The sequence below is a fragment of the Oryx dammah genome, unplaced genomic scaffold (assembly GCF_014754425.2).
Source record: "Oryx dammah isolate SB20612 unplaced genomic scaffold, SCBI_Odam_1.1 HiC_scaffold_27, whole genome shotgun sequence".
Classification (NCBI taxonomy): Eukaryota; Metazoa; Chordata; class Mammalia; order Artiodactyla; family Bovidae; genus Oryx; species Oryx dammah.
In genome coordinates this window covers 110,089,548-110,111,338 of record NW_024070211.1, presented here as the reverse complement: position 1 = coordinate 110,111,338, position 21,791 = coordinate 110,089,548, and the positions used below count along the sequence as shown (strand labels likewise).

The 21,791-nt window shown below is 40.1% G+C and overlaps 1 protein-coding gene and 1 long non-coding RNA gene across 2 annotated transcripts in view; one reads left to right on the top strand and one right to left on the bottom strand.

Moving 5' to 3' along the window:
- MYO3B (myosin IIIB) overlaps positions 1-21,791 on the bottom strand; it is a 422,856-nt gene that overhangs the window by 3,339 nt on the left and 397,726 nt on the right.
- On the top strand, positions 12,893-21,546 carry LOC120854909. The gene is made up of 3 exons (XR_005719103.1): positions 12,893-13,058; positions 18,864-18,992; positions 21,192-21,546. It is a non-coding gene; the product is annotated as an uncharacterized LOC120854909 (long non-coding RNA).

The following is a 21,791-nucleotide window of genomic DNA, read 5'->3' as shown; positions in this document are numbered from 1 at the left end:
ACACACACACACACACACACACACACACACACACACACACACACACATGGACTGCTAAGTGTAAACAAGGGCAGCTATCAGGGACTTTGCCTTCATCTTTCTTATCTGAGTCAGCAGTCAACAGTGACAGAAAGCAAATTGGTTTGTCCATGCTGGTGAAGCAGAGGTTGGTGGTCAGCCTTTGTAGAGTAGAGAATGCCCTCTTGGTGAGATAGTTAAGGCAATGAAAGCAATCTGGGGCAGTTTGTACCACATCCTACAGTGAGAGTTCAAAGACATCTGGAGCACACACATTGTTGGGTAGATGAGAAGCAAACCTTTTGGTGGGATACATTTTGGAGCCAAAGTGGCTTGAGCTAGTATTTTCTGAAATGCTTTGAACAATGCCACTGATCCATGCAGTCCCTGGAGGTAGTGTAAAGGAGAAGGGGAAAGGATGATTGCACGATTTCACGGAGCAGCCTCTCTGTCTTAGTCCTGATTTCAGAACCCTGGACCAAGGGTGCACTAGAGATTAAGAAGCCACGTGTACAATGAAGTCATGATTTATTTCCCTTCCAAGCAGGTGATTTCTGTGAAACCTGCTATCCTTTTGCACTATATCTGAATCAGAATTCAGCAGTTCTAACTTCTTGCCAACATACACACAGACACACACACACACACAGCTGCCATAAAATACTGCTCATGAGTGTCATGGTCTGGAGAAGAGATATCACTTTCCTGAACCAAGGATATGTATACCATAAACTAATTATTTATAAAAGAGTGATTTGTACTTGGAATCATAGTTTGATTTTATTAGAGATTCTTATTCTACAAGGAAATTCTAGGGGAATTTTCTAAGTGAAGAATGACTCAGCAAAGACCATTATGAAGAGCAAATTATCAGTTTCCTAAATATGAAGTTTTGCATTTTTTTGAACTGGAATATATCTATGTTTGAACATGACTATTAGAACCACACAGGGATTTAGGAACTATCTGTTCTAAATACCAATTTTTTAACAAAAGGAAACTGAGGCCTATAAATATGGAATGATTTACTCCAGATTAAGTGGCAGAGTAGAGACCCAACCCTAGATCTCCTACCTCCTATTCTAGCAGTTAAAAAAACTATACCATATTGTCTTTCTTAATAAAAAATTCTTTTAAAAAGTCAAAGGTCTGCATAAAAGTAAGCTCCATGAAAAAATATTAATTAGCACAGCAGAATGATGGTGCTTGCAGAGGATTCCAGTAGCCTGGACAGACATCCCCATTCACTTCTTCAGGAGCTGTGCAGAGAACAGGACTCCAGCCTCTTGTACTAGCAGCAACCTCAGAGTATAAGGAATCCAGAACTGAAATGAGTACTTTCTGATAGTTCCAACACACCTACCTCCATATGCTTTGCAAAGTCCATATTTTGTAATATGGTAGAATCTGAGGTTGTGAAGCTCTTTTACATTATACCTTCAGATTTATAGATTAATGAACAGAAGTGTTTAGAGTTGAGGTTGCTTATTTTAAGCATGTACTGGAGATCTGACATCTATTCTCTTTTAGACTTTCTACTATTACAGGAATTCCAAACCTAGCAACTCAAAAGACTGATCTCAAACAGTTTTGGGGTTCAGCTGAAGTTCAGCCCTGTTCATTTGTTCTTTATGTAAAGAACACAATTGATTGAAGCCTTTATTTATATTCTCCACTAGAAATGCTTAATATAAGACGTGATTCTCAACTTTTGCTTTTGATGAACTTGCTGTACTATGGGTGGATGTTCTATTTCTGAATTTTAGAATCAGTAATTGCATTGAATTTTCTCTTTTTAAATTTTCCCATAAATTAAAACAAAATATTAGTATCTGATACCATCCTAGAATCTAGCATAAGTTGGTATCTGATTTAGCATCAAATTTTAATTTTTATTATTTTAACTTTAATACCTCCATATTTTATGATGTTTTTCAAAACACTGGAACAGGTATTTTGCTACTGGAACAAAATTGAGTATTAGTGATATATGATCAATCACAAGCAGCCAACTAAATTGAGAAACAAATTCAAAAACTGCTGTTACAACAACTGGACAGCAATGTGCAAAAATATAATTTAAATATAGAGCTTACAAAACATATTCTATATGTGCGGTAATTTGCTTGATTATGTGGGGAAGACAAAGAGAAATAAGACAAGGTCCTTGCCTTCAGTCTAGTAGAGGACGGCTGCCTTAAGAGGTTAGTGACTTGCCTAAGGCCATAGCTATTGCTGTTGAACTCAAATTAGTTCTTTTAAAATTCTAAATCTTTTACTTTTCTCAATACAGTTCATGATTCTCACAGGCCACAATAAATTCCAGATGTTCTATAGTTAAACATTTTAAATAGCCCCATGAAAACTGTAGAAGGAAATGAAATAGACTACCGATCTTAACTGTGGAAGAAGATAATAGGGACAAGGATGGGTTCCATTATATTAAAGTAAAATATTCTATATAATGAACAGTAACAAAACCTTAAGATGAAAGAAAGTGCAACAGAAAGATTAAAAACAAATTAAAATATAGAGACACGCTATTATACATAATGTAGAAAGGCTGAGGAAAGAGAAAGATGGTGGTGGTAATTTAGTCGCTCTGTCGTGTCTGACTCTTATGACCCCATAGACTGCAGCCCGCCAGGCTCCTCTGCCCATGGGATTCTCCAGGCAAGAATACTGGAGTGGGTTGCCATTTCTTTCTCCAGGGGATCTTCCTGACCCAGGAATTGAACCTGGGTCTCCTGTATTGCAGGCAGATTCTTTACCAACTGAGCTAACAGATATATTTATATATGTTGAAATACAGTTACGAAATGAGATACTGAAAAATATTCAGCCATCTTGACAAAAAGCTTCAGTTAAAACAATTACTACTGCCTTTCTATTAGGATAAATGGAAAGGTCAAAAGACAATGTGGGAGTGGCCCTGGATACACAGATGAGTCTGCAGGCTTCCCCTCTCCTGAAGTGACTTGACAATGGATAACAAAAGCTGAGCGATTTGTTTCAAGGACCATGTTCCAACAAAGTAAACTGAAAGAGAACAAAAAGACCACTTGTATGAAGATGGATGTAACACTTTCTTCAACAGAAAAAAGATAGAATCATTATAAATATTTAATAATTGGAGAGAAATGACTGCTGAGACATAAATATGATGTCATGTCATGAAAGCACCAATGAGGATAAAAATGGCTATGATACTGATACATGAAAATTCAAAATTAAGAAAAAGAAGCAAAACACAAAATAGCATATGGTACACTGATTAAATCTTTGAGAAGTTTGTCAAGATTTTTTTCCTTAAAAATTAAAAAAAAATGAGGCGTGTAGAACAAAAATTATTGTTTCTTTCAGCATATAAAGAAATTACAGGTGAGAAAGACTAAGTCTGTAAGTGGCAGAGTGGATGCATGAATCCCTGTCTTTTAGCCCTTGAGCCAATCAGTTTGCCCATAAGAGATACAAAGCAACAGGATTATCTGGCAATTTCCTAGTTCATTTGACTAGTTTATGTAGATAAACTGGGCAATTTGAGTTTGAAGACATACATTAGAATATGAGTTATTTACTTTGGAGACAATGAAGTTCATATTCTGTAAGTAGCCAACTTCTGCCTCACATAAATCTTTGTAAGCCAAGCCAAACTTCAGTTTGGAATACTTTGGGTTTTGTGTGTGTGTGTGTGTGTGTGTGTGCGTGTGTGTGCGCACGCATGCTCAGTTATGTCCTATGCTTTGTGGCTCCATGGACTTTAGCCAACCTGGCTACTCTGTATGGAATTTTCCAGGCAAGAATACTGGAGTGCGTTGCCATGCCCTCCTCCAGGGGACCTTCCTGACCCAGAGACTGAACCTGTGTCTCTTGCATCGCCTGCGTCGGCAGGTGGGTTCCTTACCACTCCTACTGTGCTTTTAAAAAGTATATTATATCATGAACACAAGTTTGCATTTAACATAGGTCTCTTTCCTTTTCAAGAATCTCTGTACATTTTTTTCCCCTGCACCTTTTTTATTTCATTTTTGAGATCTTGAACACACCCTTCTCTTCTGAGTTGTCACAGAACTCTATAATAAACTGGATATAAATCTGTCAGAAAATGCAAGAAATATGGAGGGAGTTTCAATAGCACCAGGAAATGCTAAGTCATGTCTGATTTAGGGAATACTCCTTATTATACGTGAACCATGAACTTCCAGATGTTCAAGCTGGTTTTAGAAAAGGCAGAGGAACCAGAGATCAAATTGCTAACATCCTCTGGATCACTGAAAAATCAAGAGAGCTCCAGAAAAACATCTACTTCTGCTTTATTGACTATGCCAAAGCCTTTGACTGTATGAATCACCACAAACTGGAAAATTCTGAAAGAGATGAGAATACCAGACCACTTGACCTGTCTCTTGAGAAATGTGTATGCAGATCAAGAACCAACAGTTAGAACTGGACATGGAACAACAGGCTGGTTCCAAATAGGGAAAGGAGTGCGTCAAGGCTGTATATTGTCACCCTGCTTATTTAACTTATATGCAGAGGACATCATGAGAAATGCTGGGCTGGAGGAACCACAAGCTGGAATCAAGATTGCTGGGAGAAATATCAATAACCTCAGATATGCAGATGACACCACCCTTATGGCGGAAAGTGAAAAAGAATTAAAGAGCCTCTTGATGAAAGTGAAAGAGGAGAATGAAAAAGTTGGCTTGAAACTCAACATTCAGAAAACTAAGATCGTGGCATCTGGTCCCATCTCTTCATGGCAAATAGATGGGGAAAGAGTGGCAGACTTTATTTTTTGGGTCTCCAAAATTATGGCAGATGTTGACTGCAGCCATGAAATTAAAAGATGCTTGCTCCTTGGAGGAAAAGTTATGACCAACCTAGATAGCATATTAAAAAGCAGAGACATTACTTTGCTGACAAAAGTCCATCTAGTCAAAGCTACGTTTTTTCCAGCAGTCATGTATGGAGAGAAGGCAATGGCAACCCACTCCAGTACTCTTGTCTGGAAAATCCCATGGACAGAGGAGCCTGGTAGGCTGCAGTCTATGGGGTCATGAAGAGTCAGACACGACTGAGCGACTTCACTTTCACTTTTCACTTTCATGCATCGGAGAAGGAAATGGCAACCCACTCCAGTGTTCTTGCCTGGAGAATCCCAGGGACAGGGGAGCCTGGTGGGCTGCAGTCTATGGGGTCGCACAGAGTTGGACATGACTGAATCAATTTGGCAGCACCAGCAGCAGCATATATGGATGTGAGAGTTGGACTATAAAGAAAGCTGAGCGGAGAAGAATTGATGCTTTTGAACTGTGGTGTTGGAGAAGACTCTGGGGAGTCCCTTGGACTGCAAGGAGATCCAACCAGTCCATCCTAAAGGAAATCAGTCCTGAATATTCATTGGAAGGACTGATGTTGAAGCTGAAACTCCAATCCTTTGGCCCCCTGATGCAAAGAAATGACTCATTGGAAAAGACCCTGATGCTGGGAAAGATTGAAGGTGGGAGGGGAAGGGGGCAACAGGGGATGAGATGGTTGAATGGCATCACCGACTCAATGGACATGAGTTTGCGTAAACTCCAGGATGGAGAGGGGGGTGATTGGTGATGGAGAGGGAGGTGATTGGTGATGGAGAGGGAGGCCTGGTGTGCTGCAGTCCATGGGGTCACAAAGAATTGGACACGACTGAGTGGCTGAACTGAACTGAACTCCTTATTCCTTAATTCCAAGTCATTACATGGCATGACTGCACAATTGTTCAAGCCTGTGGTGAGAAACAAATGGCTGAATTCAGTTGATGGCTTTGTTCTGTAACTTTAAATGATTTGCTTGGGAATTTAATATTTCAATTTTCTTTATTGAACATGCAGGTATATTCTAACTAGAGTGGCTAGATCAAATACAGGGTACCTGCTTACATTTGAATTTCAGATAAGCAGCTGATACCTTTTGAGTGTAAGTATATCCTGTGCAATATTCAGGACATATACTAAAAAGTGATTTGTTATTTATCGGAAATTCAAATCTAGCCAGGTGTTCTATTTTCTCCTCTAAATCTGACAACCCTAATTCAAACACAATTTTAAGTCACAAATGAGGCTTTTTGTTTCTCTCCTAGCATCTCAGAGATAAAGAAGGACTTCCTCTGTTCTATTTGACTTGCTGAGTTAGAGCTATTTTGGCCACAAATGCTCTTCCCAAACATTGACCCTAAGACTGTCTCCCTTTTCATCACCTAATCTGGATGTGCCAGTTCTGGTAAATTTCCTAGCATGGTTACAGCAAAGGAAAGACAACCACAGGGATGGCAGGATGGGTCATGCAGCTTGAATATTCTCTGGCTTGGTGGGACAGTATGGATTCCAAGTCTTGTGGAGTGGGAGGGCTGGGAGCAGGGTTCCAAGGAAAGCCACTCTTTTCCACGCTCCTTGAGGGCCTCAGCAGACATGGGTACTTTCTGAGCAGTAGGACTGCTGATTTGATTGCCATTTTGTGGATGAGGCATTTCCAGGCTTGCTGGCCAAGTAAAACATCCTCTTGAAGCAAACAGAGTTTGGATTTACAGATGGCAAATCCTATATGAGGTTATGAGATACATTCTATTTAGGGTCATTTTCTTCACACTAAAGCAGATGTTCAGGTTTTAAAAGTACCAGTGCCCATATATAATGCAGAGAGCCCAGCTTGGTGTTCTGTGATGACCTAGAGGGGTGGGATGGGAGGAGAGGAGGGAGGCTCAAGAGGGAGGGGATATAAGTACAATGATGGCTGATTTGAGTTGTTGTACACCAGAAACCAACACAACATTGTAAAGCAATTTTCCTACAATTAAAAAATAAATTTAAAAATTACCAACGCCCAGATCAGGACCTACTACACATTCATGGACTGTAGCCCACCAGGCTCCTCTGTTCATGAATTCTCCAGGCAAGAATACTTGAGTGGGTTGCCATGCCCTCCTCCAGGGGATGTTTACAACCCAGGCATCAAACCTGGGTCTCCTGCGTTGCAGGCAGATTGTTCACTGTCTGAGCCAGCAGTCAAGCCCTAGATACAGATAGATAGATAGATAGACAGATAGACAGACAGATAGATAGATGGTGCTAGTGGTAGTTTAGTCACTAAGTTGAGTTTGACTCCTGGGACCCCATGGACCAGGCTCTTCTGTCTATGGGATTTCCCAGGTGAAGATAATGAAGTGAAGTGAAGTGAAGTCACTCAGTCGTGTCTGACTCTTTGCGACCCCATGGACTATAGCCTCCCAGGTTCCTCTGTCCATGGGATTTTCCAGGCAAGAATACTGGAGTGGGTTGCCATTTCCTTCTCCAGGAGATCTTCCCAACCCAGGGATTGAACCCGGGTCTCCAGCTTTGTAGGCAGATGCTTTACCGTCTGAACTTCCCCAGTGGTTCAGATGGTAAAGCATCTGCCTACAATGTGGGAGACCTGGGTTCAACCCCGGAGTCAGGAAGATCCTCTGGAGAAGGAAATGGCAACCTACTCCAGTATTCTTGCCTGGAAAATCCCATGGGCAGAGGAGTTTGGTGGGCTACAGTCCATGGGGTCTCAAAGAGTTGGACACAACTTTGTGACTAAACTTTCACTTTACCATCTGAACCAATACTGAAGTGGGTTGCCATTTCCTTCTCCAGGGGAAATCTTCCTGACCCAGGGATAGAACCTGTGTCTCCTACCTTGCAGATGGATTCTTTGCTGCTAAGTCACCAGGAAAGACCAGATGGATGGATAGATAGATTTAATTTCCTTAGATGGTTCTAACGTGCAGCATGGTTGACAGCCATGGTACTAGACCAATAAGAACCGCATTAGCATAAAGAGTTCAATGATTTGCACTACTTTAAAAATGCAGTCTGTGGGACTTCTCTGGTGGTGATTCAGTAGTTAAGACTCCTCACTCCCATTGCAGGGGGCATGGGTTTGATCCCTGCTTGGGGAACTAGGATTTCTCATGCTGCTTGGGCACAGCCAAAAAAAAAAAAAAAAAGAATGCAGTCTATAGAAAATTGTATAATTATGAAGTCTGTGGAATTAGGGTTTCCAGACTTAGGAAAAGAAAAAAAATATTTGTCTAGATTTGAATTTCAGATAAACAACCAGTGTGTTGTAAACCACTGGCTCCTGATATGCTGTTGGACATGGGCTGTGTCAGAGAAGCTGAGTCTTGATAAGGAGTTGTTGTGGTTCAGTTGCTCAGTCATGTCTGACTCTTTGCAACCCTATAGACTGCAGCATGCCAGGCTTCCCTGTCCTTCACCATCTCCTGGAGCTTGCTCAAACTCATCACTGAGTCGCTGATGTCATACAACCATCTCGTCCTCTGTCACTCCCTTCTCCTCCTGCCTTCAGTCTTTCCCAGCATCAAGGTATTTTCCAGTGAGATGGCTCTTTATATCAGGTGGCCAAAGTATTGGAGCTTCAGCTTCAGCATCAGTCCTTCCAATGAATATTCAGGACTGATTTCCTTTAGGATTGACAGGTTGGATCTCCTTGCAGCCCAAGGGACTCTTAAGAGTCTTCTCCATATGGGAGAAGGCGAGGGTGGGATGATTTGAGAGAACAGCATTGAAACACGTATATTATCATATGTGAAACAGATCACTGGTCCAAGTTCGATGCATGAGACAGGGTGCTCAGGGCCGGTGCACTGGGATGACCCTGAGGGATGGGATAGGGAGGGAGGTGGGAAGGGGTTTCAGGATGGGGCACAGGTACACCATGGCTGATTCATGTCAATGTATGGCAAAAACCACTACAATCTTGTAAAGTAATTAGCCTCCAATTAAATAAATTAAAAACAGAGTCTTCTCCAACACCGCAGGTCAAAAGCTTCAATTCTTTGGCACTCAGCCTTCTTTATGGTCCAACTCTCACATCCATACATACTGGATAGGGAGTCAAAGGGGAGAAATCATGCCTTGGAAGTTCAAATGTTCCATTTTAAGTCATGATATGGAAGATGATAATCTCTGTGGTTCAGCTCCCTGCTTTTATGTCTAGGGGTTCTAAAGGTCAAGGAGCTTGGGCCCCTCTGCTGGCCTCTGCTCAGAACCTGGGCTTGGACTCAGGTCTTTTGATTCGAACCCCATGGCTTAGGTCATGGCCTGTAGTTTGATGCTTGTTCTTTATCTGAGACATTCTGACAAGTTTTCAGCTTACTACATCTAACTTCAGGAAAGACTAAGGAATTCAGTAGGTTTTTGTAAAACACACACACACACAACCAGAAAGAGAGATTTTCTCCTGGGGTGCATGTAATTCAGATCTTCCTTTCTAAGATGAAAGGAAAGCTACAAATTTTCCCAGTTGCCATGTTATGTCATGAACAATCTTCTTCAAAATTGCAAAATTGCTACAAAGAAAACATCCCTGAGTTACATTAGTGCCTGTGGAAGATGGTGGAGTTTTAAATCGTCTGTGTGGAACTTTCTCCTTATTTAGTAAGGGAAGTGGTAATAACTTCTCCTGAAACTATTTCATAGCTCAGGGCTTGACATACACTCACCACATAATGAATGAATGAATGGTGACTATTCATCGTTCTCGTTAAGGTCTGTTCCATTTCTGTGGTGCACTCTTTGTTTCTGTCAATTGGGATATTATTGCCAAGGACTTTCCTATCCTGGGACACCTCTGGGGAACCTTAGTCTGCCAACAAGGGAGATGAAAATGGCCTTTAACCAACAACGTTCGTTGTGTAATTTTTTCTTAAAATCATTTCAGTATTTTTTCTACAAATATATATTCACTTTTTTAAACAAAAATTAGTCATTCATATACTTTGTTACTACTTTTCCTCATACTTAACAATATAAATGTTTTTCCATTATTTGGCCTAATTTAAAAATAGTATCATACTTTGAGTTACATTTTTAAAGTAATGAATGACATGATGTTCAAATAAGTTAAGCAATGAAAAGAAAAGAAAAAAAAAAAACAAAAAACCCTGATCCCATTGACATAATAGCAGCAAATGTTGGAACACATTTCTTATCTGTCTTCCTGATTTATCTAAATGGCATCAATTCTAAAGTTGCATGCTATTTCATTTTATGAATGAACCGTAATTAACTTATACAATTTCTTGTTTTGGGCACAGAAGTTGCTTGCAGTGTTTTTCAATAATAAGTAATGTTGTGGGGAATATACTCATAGTTTGAACTTTGACAATTCACATTATTTTCTTAGGATAAGTCCCTAGAAATGGAATTATTGGCCACAGATTATATATATTTTTAAAATTTACAATTTTTATTTCCAATTGCCTTCTAGGAAGTATGTAGCAAAATATACTTCTATCACCTGTACCTGAGATGACTTGTTTTTGAAGGCTTACAGTATCATGGACCAGCATCTTTAAGAAAAAGCCTGACAATTCAATAGGTAAAAAAAAAAAAAAGGCATATCATTTGTTTTGATCTGTATTTCATTAACTACTTGAGAGGGTGAATGACTGCCCTTTCCTCCTGTCCACGGTTATCAGTCACCTGTGTTTCAGGATTCCTCTTGACCTGGTAGCAGCAACAAAGTTCAAAGGTCCTGGCTGGAACTTTGAGGAACCCGTTGCACTTTGGAACCATGGACCTTGAGAAACCAGTTGCCTGTCTGGTGTAATGAAATGGTAGATGAAAGTTTCCATTGGCTAACAGGTGTGGAGATGCCTATTTTTAAAATTACTATGTTGTAGGAAAGTATTTTTCAAACTTCTGTCATTCAACTGCCACATAAACTTTTCTTTTTTTGCTATATTCAAGACACCTGTATTGTTCTTTAATATTTTAAAAATCAACTTAATTTCTTTTTTCACTTAAATACACTTCTTTTAAAAGGAAGCTATTCCTTTTAAAATTCCACTCACTATTGTAAGTGGAAAATATGTGTTATTTGCCATAAATAGAAGAAAATCATAAAGTATATACAGTGAGAATAAAACATATTATTATACCTGAGCTAGATTCTACTTCCCACAGAATGTTCTGGGCTTCTTAAAGTTTTGTTAAAAAGACAGGTGAGAAGAATTTAGGACATACTAATACCACTAAGACTTTCCCCTTAATCTGAAGAATTTAAAGTGAGAATTGTAAAAGGAATAACTTTCTTTTACACAATTTAGTGTTATTTAATGTCATATCCACACACCATCTAAAATCAATGTGCAAACTATCAGAGATCTACATCCCATGCTTTAAGAAACATGAATGTTGCAGAAGAAAAAAGGCAGGGGAGTCAGAAAAACCTAAGTATGAATCCCACCTCTAGGACTTGTTACAGGTCTGAACTTGCTGATGGTGATCATGCAAGTAAGGCTGCAGTGAGGATAGCATATAACACATGGAAAGAGAAAGCATGGCAGCGGAGGCAGAGCAGGTACGCTTAAGGGGCTGACATAATTCTTGGTATATGAAAGTTGTTTTCTGCCTTGTTTATACGTCAGTATCACCTAAAGACCTTTTGAAAAACACTAATGCCTCAGTCTCACCCCTGGAAATCCTAATTCAGTTGGTTAGGATTAGGTCTCTGGAATTGTTATTATTTTAAAAATGCCCCTCCCCCTTTCAGATGATTTTAATTTGTAGCCAGGGTTGGAAAAGACCAGAGATTTAACTCTTTCCTAAGAGCTTAGGTTGATTTTGTGGATTTGTTAGCTGCCATCTTGAAAGTTGGCCAAGGGTCAGAGAGGTTTTGCAAGGACGGAAGAAATTCTGGGAAGGGGAAGCATCTCCAATAGGGCCCTCAACATCATCAAGCATTTTCTTTGTCCTGGAAGCTGCATCAAATGGCTTGAGCCCAAAGCAGACACTGATTTCCCTGGACACTGGGAAAATCACTTCTCTTATTCCAAAAGAAAAGTTTTGCTGATCATGGAAACATTATATCTGGTTTCCAGAAGTACAGTGCTGCTCAGTAATCTTCTGGAAGTTTCTATTTGAATGTGTGACAAAGCTGAAAAGCCATTCGAACCTAATAAGGCTTCCTTAAAAGCAAAACAAATGCAAGGCAAAATCTCTGAGGTGTTAGGAGGCTTGAAACTGGTCAAAAATGTTTAAAAGGTACAAGCTTAGAATCAGTTATACAGATTCCAGTGGGTTGTGTTACTTTTCCTTCTTTTACTTTGCATAGTGGTCAGAATGTTTGTATCATGTCCCATCTCTCTGCTTTTAAGAGTTTTTAAACTGCTTATTTTGAGGTCTCACAGCATTCCTTTCCAGCCAGGTGTCTTCATGTGGGGATGACCCACTTCTTCTGTTCTATAACTTTGGTTCTGTAGGGGGACAGGAATTAAGGCGAAAATGGCCGTCCAAACTGTGCCCAGTGGGAAAACAGCATTAATTCAGCTTTTTCAAAAATGTCAACATGAAAAAAAAAAAAATCCACAACCTGGATCTGCTGCTTAGCAGATCCACAGTGCCAGGCAGCAGGCTGGGAGATGTCATTTCTGGAGCTCCTAATGAGATGCAAATCACCTAGTGAACTACTCGAGTGCTGGGAAACAATGTCCTGGGTAAAAGCAGATAAAAATGGAATGGAAGAATGTCTTTGAAGATTGGAATGACATTTTAAATGCTTGAGGATATGGGACACCAGATAGTGCTGGTTTTACTAAACTAATTGTGACTGGGTCTTTGATTCCTCATGGCAGGGGATTCTGGGGTGTTCATCCCCAGCTCTGCCTGGCTCTCTAAATTGGGCACCTGGTTCCGGTTTCTGTTGTGAGTGTGCAAAGGGCCACTCAGCTGTACTGACGCCAGCACTGGACTTAGGCCTGGGCATAGTTCAAGTTCTGGGTGAACTGCCTACCTCCTCAGGCCGCCACATTTTATCTGTAAAATGGAGTTGGACTAATACAGTGATATTTTTTTTCAACAGAGGATGGTGATGTGGGACGTTACATCTGTTCTTGCCTGGAGATTCTGAGCTGTTCTCCATGGAGTCACGCTCCTTCCCAGTGTGTGGGCATCTGTGTACAGTGAAAGATGTGGCTGATGGACGTTTGTTGCATGAAACCAGTGTGAAAGCAGGTAAAGGCTGAGAACCATTAGCTGAGATGCTCTTGAAGGTCCTTGCCAACTTTAAGATGCTGTAACTACAGACTTCCTGCTATTTGGCCTCTTAGTACCTCATCTGCAAAATGGACATAATGCAGTTGACCCTACTGGCTTGCTGGAATTTAAAGATGATCAATCAAAATACATTCGGGGGAAAAATTCTCCGTAACTACACCAGAACTTCATTCGAACACAATTCAGTCATGTAAAATGCAATGCTGCACAAGGTGGCCTCATCTGAACCCCTTTCTGGGTCATTTGGTTACTGATGGACTAAAAGACCACATTTTAAGCTCACTTAGTCTTTCCCCATGTGTGAGCAAAACCTGCAGTTTACAGATTAATGTCATACAGCTGTACAAACACCCACCCAGGTTCATAAATTCTACACTATTTTTACAAATAGGGAGAGCAGTCATTAGTATGAATGAGTTGGTTTGAGGGAGATTATACACACAAATGACTGACAGGTATGTGTACCTGTGGGAAACATAGAGAATGTGAATAACAGAGGAAATGAAATCACAGGTATGATTTTTGTTTGCATTAAACTAATGAGATGCAAAAGTGAAATCAATGTAGTATTAGTGGTGAAAAAATAGATTCCTCTGGTTCTTTCAGTTTTAATCTCCAAAAACCCAATAAAATAGGAAGTATCTGGGGGAGAAAAAGTTAAATAGAAAATAATTACATTTGGGTTATTTTCCTATTTTCTGCTTCATGTTGGAAAAAAAATTCTTTGGTACACTGTAAATGAAATCTGATTCAACTATCCAGTAAACATTTAAAGATTTATAAAAATAGTGAGACTCAAAGCTCTCAATTCTCTGCTTAGATTAAGAGTTCAGACTTCAGTTCTGTAGGGTCATACAGAATTACTTAATTTCTTTTGCTTGTTTTCTTACAGTTTGATATGAGGTTAACAAAAACCTCATATGGTTCATAGTGGTATGAACTCATAAACAAAATACTGATCTCTCATGCCCTCTACTTCCCTTTATTTTTATAGAAGGTTATTTTGTCATAAGCAGGTCATATGAGACCTGAGTTTGAGTTTCTCCACTGGACTCAAGATCTCTCAACAAATGAATGTCATCAACTTTCTTCCCCTTTAAATCCCCCGTCTCTGAGTCACCTGACCAGTATAGCTATAAGCACGTTCCAACATGTTGCAGAAAAAAACAAGCCAAGTTTAACCAAAGTAAATACTTACAGGTATTATCAGCATACCTGAAATGGGTATCTCCTGGTTATACAGTGATTTAGGCCTTGAAAAGGAAATTATCACCTTCCCTCAGGCTTCTTTTGGAGTGATTTTGTATACTGACACATATGAGTCATTGTGATTACTAAATTTGACCAAAAGACACATCCTGGTGTAATTTTAAGTTTCCATACTATATTTCAGGGTATTCATATCAGGAGTCTTCAACTCTTGAACCTACAAGAAACACTCTTTCAGTGTTTCCTGGCTTATTCAAATGAAATTTTAGCAATCAGAAGCCTGGTAGCATTTATGTGACAATGTAGGGAGAATCATGTTAACAGGAGCTCTCCACTGGAGCGATCTTGGGCATGCGTGATGGTGAGAGGAAACACGCCACTAGCTCTGGACGGGCAGGAGCTCCTGGATGACTTGGCACCTTCCCACTTCCAGCTCTCACTGCCTCTCACCCTGCATGAGCCGGGGACCCAGCAGGGAGGGGTTAAATGGGTTGAGGAGCCAGTCCAGCTGGGGGTCATTAGCAATCAAGGACCAGCATTAAAAGGCAGCAGGAGACTAAGGGTCTCTGACAGGCTTGGCTCCGTGCACCATCTGGAAGAAAAGAGGCTATCGAAGCTGGATTAAAAAAAAAAAAAAGACTTTGTGGAGATCCCCTTCTTGAAGACACATGAACAGTGATATTATTTTCCAAGTAGGTCCTTCCTTTTTGAGAGCGGGGCCAAACAGCCACATTTCCAGGTCAATCCCTGGCCATAATGGACCAGTCGCTGGTACCTGGGGCTGGGCCAGCCCAGGAACCTATCTAATGGCTTGATAGTGGCTAGTGATCAGAACATCCATGCTGGATAATGAGGTACTGGCAGCATTGTGAAGCCTGAGTGAGGGGCAGACTTAATAGCAAATAACATATTTAACTGTATGTTTGTGCATTATAAACCAATCTGTGACAAAAAAGAGAAAACCTGACAGCTTTACTTAGGATATTCCAAGTTGATCATTCAAGTTATAATTTTCGACACAATGAAAATTTAAAAACAAGCCAAGCTCACTTCTTAAGGTCATTCTTAGGCAATCTGTACAAAGAGGTAGCAAATACAGGCAGTCATAGATGTCACAACTGCATCTACCTGGTCACTGACAGTCACATTATTCACTAAGTTGCTTTTCTCTCTTTTTTCACTTTTGGGTCCCTCCTTCCCCTTCACCTTATCTATACATAAGAAAGAATCAAGTGTTTACAATACAGAATTGTATTTCTTTTGGTCACAGATTGTTGTAGGTTTACAGATGAATAAGCGTTATAACGTGATCCCTAAGATATATTACAAGACTAATTTAGAACAAGCTGCTAATCTCTTTGTAAGAATCATTAATATTATAGCTGAATTTCAAGAGGAATTTGCATTCCAAGTTCATTATTGTGTGATTCTAACACTGGTCTTCAGTCTACCTTTAACTCTGATAACAAAGAAGCCAGTGCTATCAAGCAGACTCAGGGTTGTATTTGTTTTTACATGGTTGGATGTACTCTTCTGGAATTGTTAAGAATGAATAGTAGGTAAAATCATCCTCAAGAAGTTTTTGGCAAGTTTATAGATGCCTGGGAAAGGGAAAAGTAACAAGGAAGATCTAGGACACAGCAGTCTCTCAGATTAGGGTCACCAAAGTGGAGTGGAGGGTCAGATGATACTGGCTGCTGATCCAGGCAATATACATAATTCGGAGAAGAAATCAAGGTGGTTGGCAGGCCAATAGAAACACAAGATTCTGAGAGTTGGGATTTGGATAATTTTTAGTCATCCTATCCTAAACTTTGGGCAAATTTATATACATTATTGGCTATCCTGTCAGAAGTATAAAGGTCCAGTCGCACAGGACAGAGCTTATTTAAAAGGAGATATACAAATCTGCAGAGACAGAACATTGCAGACTCAAGGCATGGAGGAATTCTATGCTTAAAGTTCTGTAGCTGGGCTCATGCTGATTTTGACAGTTCCCATGGGAAGTTTTCTTAGGTGTATAAGTGTGACTACGTGAACATGACTTCTAAATAATGGAAACTGAGCACTGATTAGGGTTATGGGTTCCTGGGAATGGATATGAGAAATTTCTTTCAAATAAATTGTTTGGTAAAAACATCCAACCTTGATACAAACTTACTGCCAGTCTCATACCATCCAAACTCCACAAAAGATCTGTCTACAGATTACTATTGTCTCTTTAGTATGGCATCTGTTATTTTATTGAAGGCAATAGCAGAAGACTTTTGCGCTCTTCTGCCTTGTCCTCTCCCATCCCTAGGGAGAGAGTCCTCAGAGAGGAAATGCTGAACTACTGATTCCATTTTCAATCTGCAGAGTTCCCTTAGGCTCCCCTGTGCTTAATGCTCCCATTTTGTGCAACTGGTGAAGTTTTGCCACAATAGATATTATTCCAAGAGCTAGTTGTTGGATATTCCATTATTGCCAAGTGACTCTGGCCCTTGCTCTTTAAAAGGATAAAACAAACAAAGAAACAAAAAAACATAATCTTTTAACACATATGACTTGTTGATAGAATCTTTATTTAGACAAGTTTTCCCAATCTTGGGTTAAATGTCCTGCTTCTGTGTGATGTTATATAGGTTACTTTGAAGCACAGCAGCCAAATTTCTGCTTCATAAAGATCAGGTTATACATCATCTAACTGCCAACAGAGCTAAGCTTCTAATTCTATTCATTCCAGAACATAGTTGGTTTGCAGTGCTGATGAATTTACTGTACTATTAACTGTGGTTGATCTGTAAGTCCTCATGAAGGTTAGTAAAATCACAAACAATAAAATAGACTTAGTGAATTTTTCTGACCTCCAAGATCTACAACTACTTGCTCCAGAGACTTTAGTCCCTTTTCTGTGATAACACAGCTTTGAAGAGTATATTTCCAGCTTTGTCTCTATGTACTGAGAATTACATATTCGAGGCTCACAATATATAAATTGCTTAATAATTGGAACAAGCATCTCACATCAAAATATGCAATTCAGATTCTATCTACTACCTAAATGCAAAATCCTTGAGAGGGCTGAGTTATGAAATTATTCAAACAGAAATATTTCTAAAAAGTTCTCAACTGGTAGAAAATACTATACCCTGTTTCTTTTCCCTGGGTATGATTTAGTAATAATTAAGTATCAGGAATATTTGGTATAAATATAATATGTTCTATGAAATAGAATAATACTTACACATGTATAGGGAGAGCAATTTTAATTTATTTGTGAGAACTACCATAGCTGGAAAAGGAATATCCAAAGGTACTTTACTTCTGCTCTTCAAGACCCACAGGGAGTTTTGTTTAAAACTTATAGAACAGTACTGACCACCTGATAGAGGGTAGTCAATTTCATCAACAGAACCTAGACATGTATAATCAGAGATCTCTGCCTCAGCCTCCCCTTTTGAAAATTAGCTACATTCAGCCACAGAGCATGATGAATATATTGGAAATAAAAATTTCTAAGTGGTTACTGATTGTTTGCCCTAATATCTCCTCCCCTCTGCTCTGGTAAAAGAACTTTATCCTTCCTGTGGGGAACATATTCCAGGAATGTGGATGTGGTTGCCTGCCCGTCCTCTGCCTCTTCCCCAGACCAGGCTGAACACATGATCTGGGTCTGGTTCCAGGCCTGGGAGCCTGGAAGAGTGTCTCCTACAGAGATGAGTTCATGGGTGGACACACAGGCCACAGGGCTGGAGCTCCTCTAGGAGATCTGAGATGGGGCACTGGAGGAGAAAGAGCCCTTTGCTCTTTGAGATCTCAAGTGCTACCTAGTGGCTATTGGCTCAGGGCTGGCAGTGGCCATTTTACTAACATTGAAAGTGACATCCTGAAAGGCTGAGCAGCACTGAGAGGGAGACATAGACAGAAGCCTAATGACATTGTTTAAACCCTAATAAAGTGCACTGTAGCCTAAGCTAGTTTGAGATGGGTTTCTGGTTCTTGGATCTAAATGAGTCTTTGCATAGTTCTTACAAACGAGTAACCTAAATAGTTATTGTCCTTCCTGCTAATTACCAGCATTGACACTCCAAACTGGCACCCAATATGGAGCTCACTGGGTTCCTTTTTCAGGAATGCCTAAGTTTCTCAAATGGGTGTAGTCCATCAAGATTAGGTCATTAGGTCCTTCTGAGCCACTACAAAGTTAATACATGGAGGTTCCTAAAGAAATATGCTTGTATGGTGTGTGTATGTGTATAGAATTTCGTAATTTTAATATTAGCTAGGGGTGGAACAAGCTAAGTGTGCCAGTGTAATTTGTGAGGCATCCATTTCTTATTAATGAAGTAAACAGAGGCATTTATGAGGAAACATGAGCAAGGAACTCAGCAAGCACGTGGGCAATTTCCCACCTACATCAGACAAAACATGAAAGAGTAACTCTTAATTACAACCAAATATTAGCTGGCCCCAGGGAACTCATCATCCCATCTCAAGGTCTATATTTATGAAAATTTAAGCAATGTCTTAAAACATGTTAATTTGTTCTTTGTTTATTTCTTTCCCTGACAGATTAATTTATTCCAAGGGACTTTGGTTCTCAAGCGCTAATATATCGATCAGGCCCACGTACGACATAACTAACAGCCTGGGGAGGAGATTTTGGTGGAAAACAAAAGTCTTTCTTGTAGTTTTCCTTAGGTAATTAACTTTGTATTTGTGGGCCCTGGAATGCTTCCAGTTTTCTTGGGATTTGCATCTCTGACTTTCAGATCAATGGTTAATTTCACAAGAGAGGCTAGGAGCATGGGGAGGGGAGGATGACGGAGAAAGGACTTCAGGCTCGAATAAGATGCTCAGAGTATATGGAGGCTATAAGAAAAGTTATGATTTTTTTTCCCTTTACTGGGTGATGTCTTTCCAAGAGTTTCTATGTAAAGGGCATTTAGACATTAATAAGAACCTGCAATACTGGCTCTGGAGAAGGGAAGGTGAGGAGCCTGTGAGGAATGCTATTTATCACTTATGGAAACATTTGTGAGTTTTGGATCTTTCCATCTTATTTAATCTCACTGGGAAGTCTGAGCAATGCTTACAAAGTGCCATCATTTTAACTTCTGTTAATTGCTTATCAGTTATTTTGAGGCCCATGAACTGTACTGAGAAGTCTGTAGAACTTACACACTATAAATATTTATATCTTATATAAAGAGAAAGTACATAGCAAGTAAGACATGGGATTAACCCTACACTCTGTCCCCTCACCAACATCATGCTTATAACTATATCATAAGACTAACTTACCAGAATAGAAAGCCCCCCAAAATGAACCTGTCCCCAAATTTCTGGCAACTTCTTAAACATCCCTGGATTTTGTCTATAGGGAAGTGAAGCCGCTCAGTTGTGTCCAGCTCTTTGCGACCCCATGGACTGTAGCCTACCAGGCTCCTCTTTCCATGGGATTTTCCAGGCAATAGTACTGGAGTGGATTGCCATTTCCTTCTCCAGCGGATCTTCCTGACCCAGGGATGAAACCCAGGTCTCCCGCTTTACCATCTGAGCTACCAGGGAAGTCCATGGATTTTGTCTATAGGTTGTTTTAAAGGCATACAAGTTTTAAAAAGTACATAAAAATCAGTCACCCCTAATCATATTATTTCCCTTTCACTAAATCTTTCAAATCAGCAAGCAGAGAGATTTCTGTCACTCTCTGGAATTCCTGATTTCCACAAGCTTTGTGCCTTTACCTAGAGCTTGTCATATACAACAAGCCTACATTATTAGTTATAAAATGCTAAATACAAATCATAACTCTAAGGTACATATTCTGACTGTGTAATATTGCTTTTACAAATGGGTTAAATGGCATAGACCTAGTCCTATGTACTGCTAGGACATAGACCTGAAATTTAGGTACCTACTACCTAAAGCAGCTTCCTGGTGGCTCAGTGGTAAAGAACCGGCCTGCCAATGCAGAAGACTCAGGAGATGCAGGGTTCGATCCCTGAGTTGGGAAGATCCCCTGGGGAAGGAAATGGCAACTCACTCCAGTATTCTTGCCTGGAAAATCCCGACCCAAGGATGAAACCTGGACAGAGGAACCTGGCGGGTTGCAGTCCATGGAGTCGCAGAGTCAGACACGACTGAGGACACGTGCGTGCACATCAAGTGAAAGCAGTAGCTGCTCCTGATTACTGTAATAGAGTGTTACTTTTATCCCAAATATTCCTATTGCTACCCCTAAAGTGCTTCTCCCAGCAGAAAGATCCACATCCCTGTCCTGTTGAACTCAGGAGTGGTTATGTGACTTTTTTAGGCCCATGAAACACAAAAGGAGGTGTGTATTTCTAGGTACAAGCTAGAATGTGGTTCATTCAATTTCTGCCACAATCTCTACCAGCAATGATCTGGATGAAAACCATTACAATACCCTGGACCCTGGAGTGGAGATGACACAAAGCAAAGCCACAGCCAAGCCACAGAGGTACAGCATGAGTGAGACATGAGCCTTTGTGGTTGTAAACCACTAAGATGTGTAGGGTGTTTATTTCTGCAGCATAATCTAATCTATCCTGACACAATATCTTAAACTAGAGATAGACGCTTCATTTAACTATTTGTTAGCTGGCATCTTATGAAATTGCCATTGGTAGTAATAAATGATCTAATAGAGCAAACTCATGTGATTCAGCTTATTATAATTGAGTAAAATTGTAAGATAAATTTGTATTCATGACTGCTTTCCTTCTAAGCTGTAATTGCTTATTAAGAGCACAATTATTACTTTTATTTTCCTTTTATGAGGAATATCATAGCAAAGTCAGAAATGGTGGGAATTTAAATATGCATTCCTAAATCCACAGCAATATCACTGATAACTGAGTGTCTTCCATGTGTCAGGTCCTAGGGATGCATTGGTGAGCAGGACAGACATGATCCCCGTCTTCACGGAGAGCCCATTCATTCTAGCGGTGGAGTTCAACTCTAAACAGGTAGATTATTGCAAATCATCTTAAATGAAACAAATCATCCAAGGCTTTGGTGTCCTTGGAGGGAATTTGAATTTGAAGCCAATGGGAAGCTACTGAAGGAGAATGGGAAGAAAAAAGACATGCACCAGTTTACTTCTTTAATCATTTTCTCTGGCTGGAGTACCACGTGTGTGGAGGCACAAGTGTGGAAGTAAGAAGACCAGTGAGGAGGTCAGAGGTGATGGCTATTTGGACGAGGCTGTGGTGGTAAAGAAGAGGTTGAGACAGAACCAAGAAATGTTGAAGTCAAAGCAAAAACAGAACTTGCTGAAGGACTGGATGTAGAAGGTGAGGGAAAAGGCACAATCAAGAGAAGCTTCCAGATTGCTGGCTTGGGTCCTTGAATGGATGGTATGCCATGTATTGAAATAGGAAACACAATCCACTCCAGCACTCTTGCCTGGAAAATCCCAAGGACGGAGGAGCCTGATAGGCAACAGTCCATGGGGTCGCAAAGAGTCGGACACGA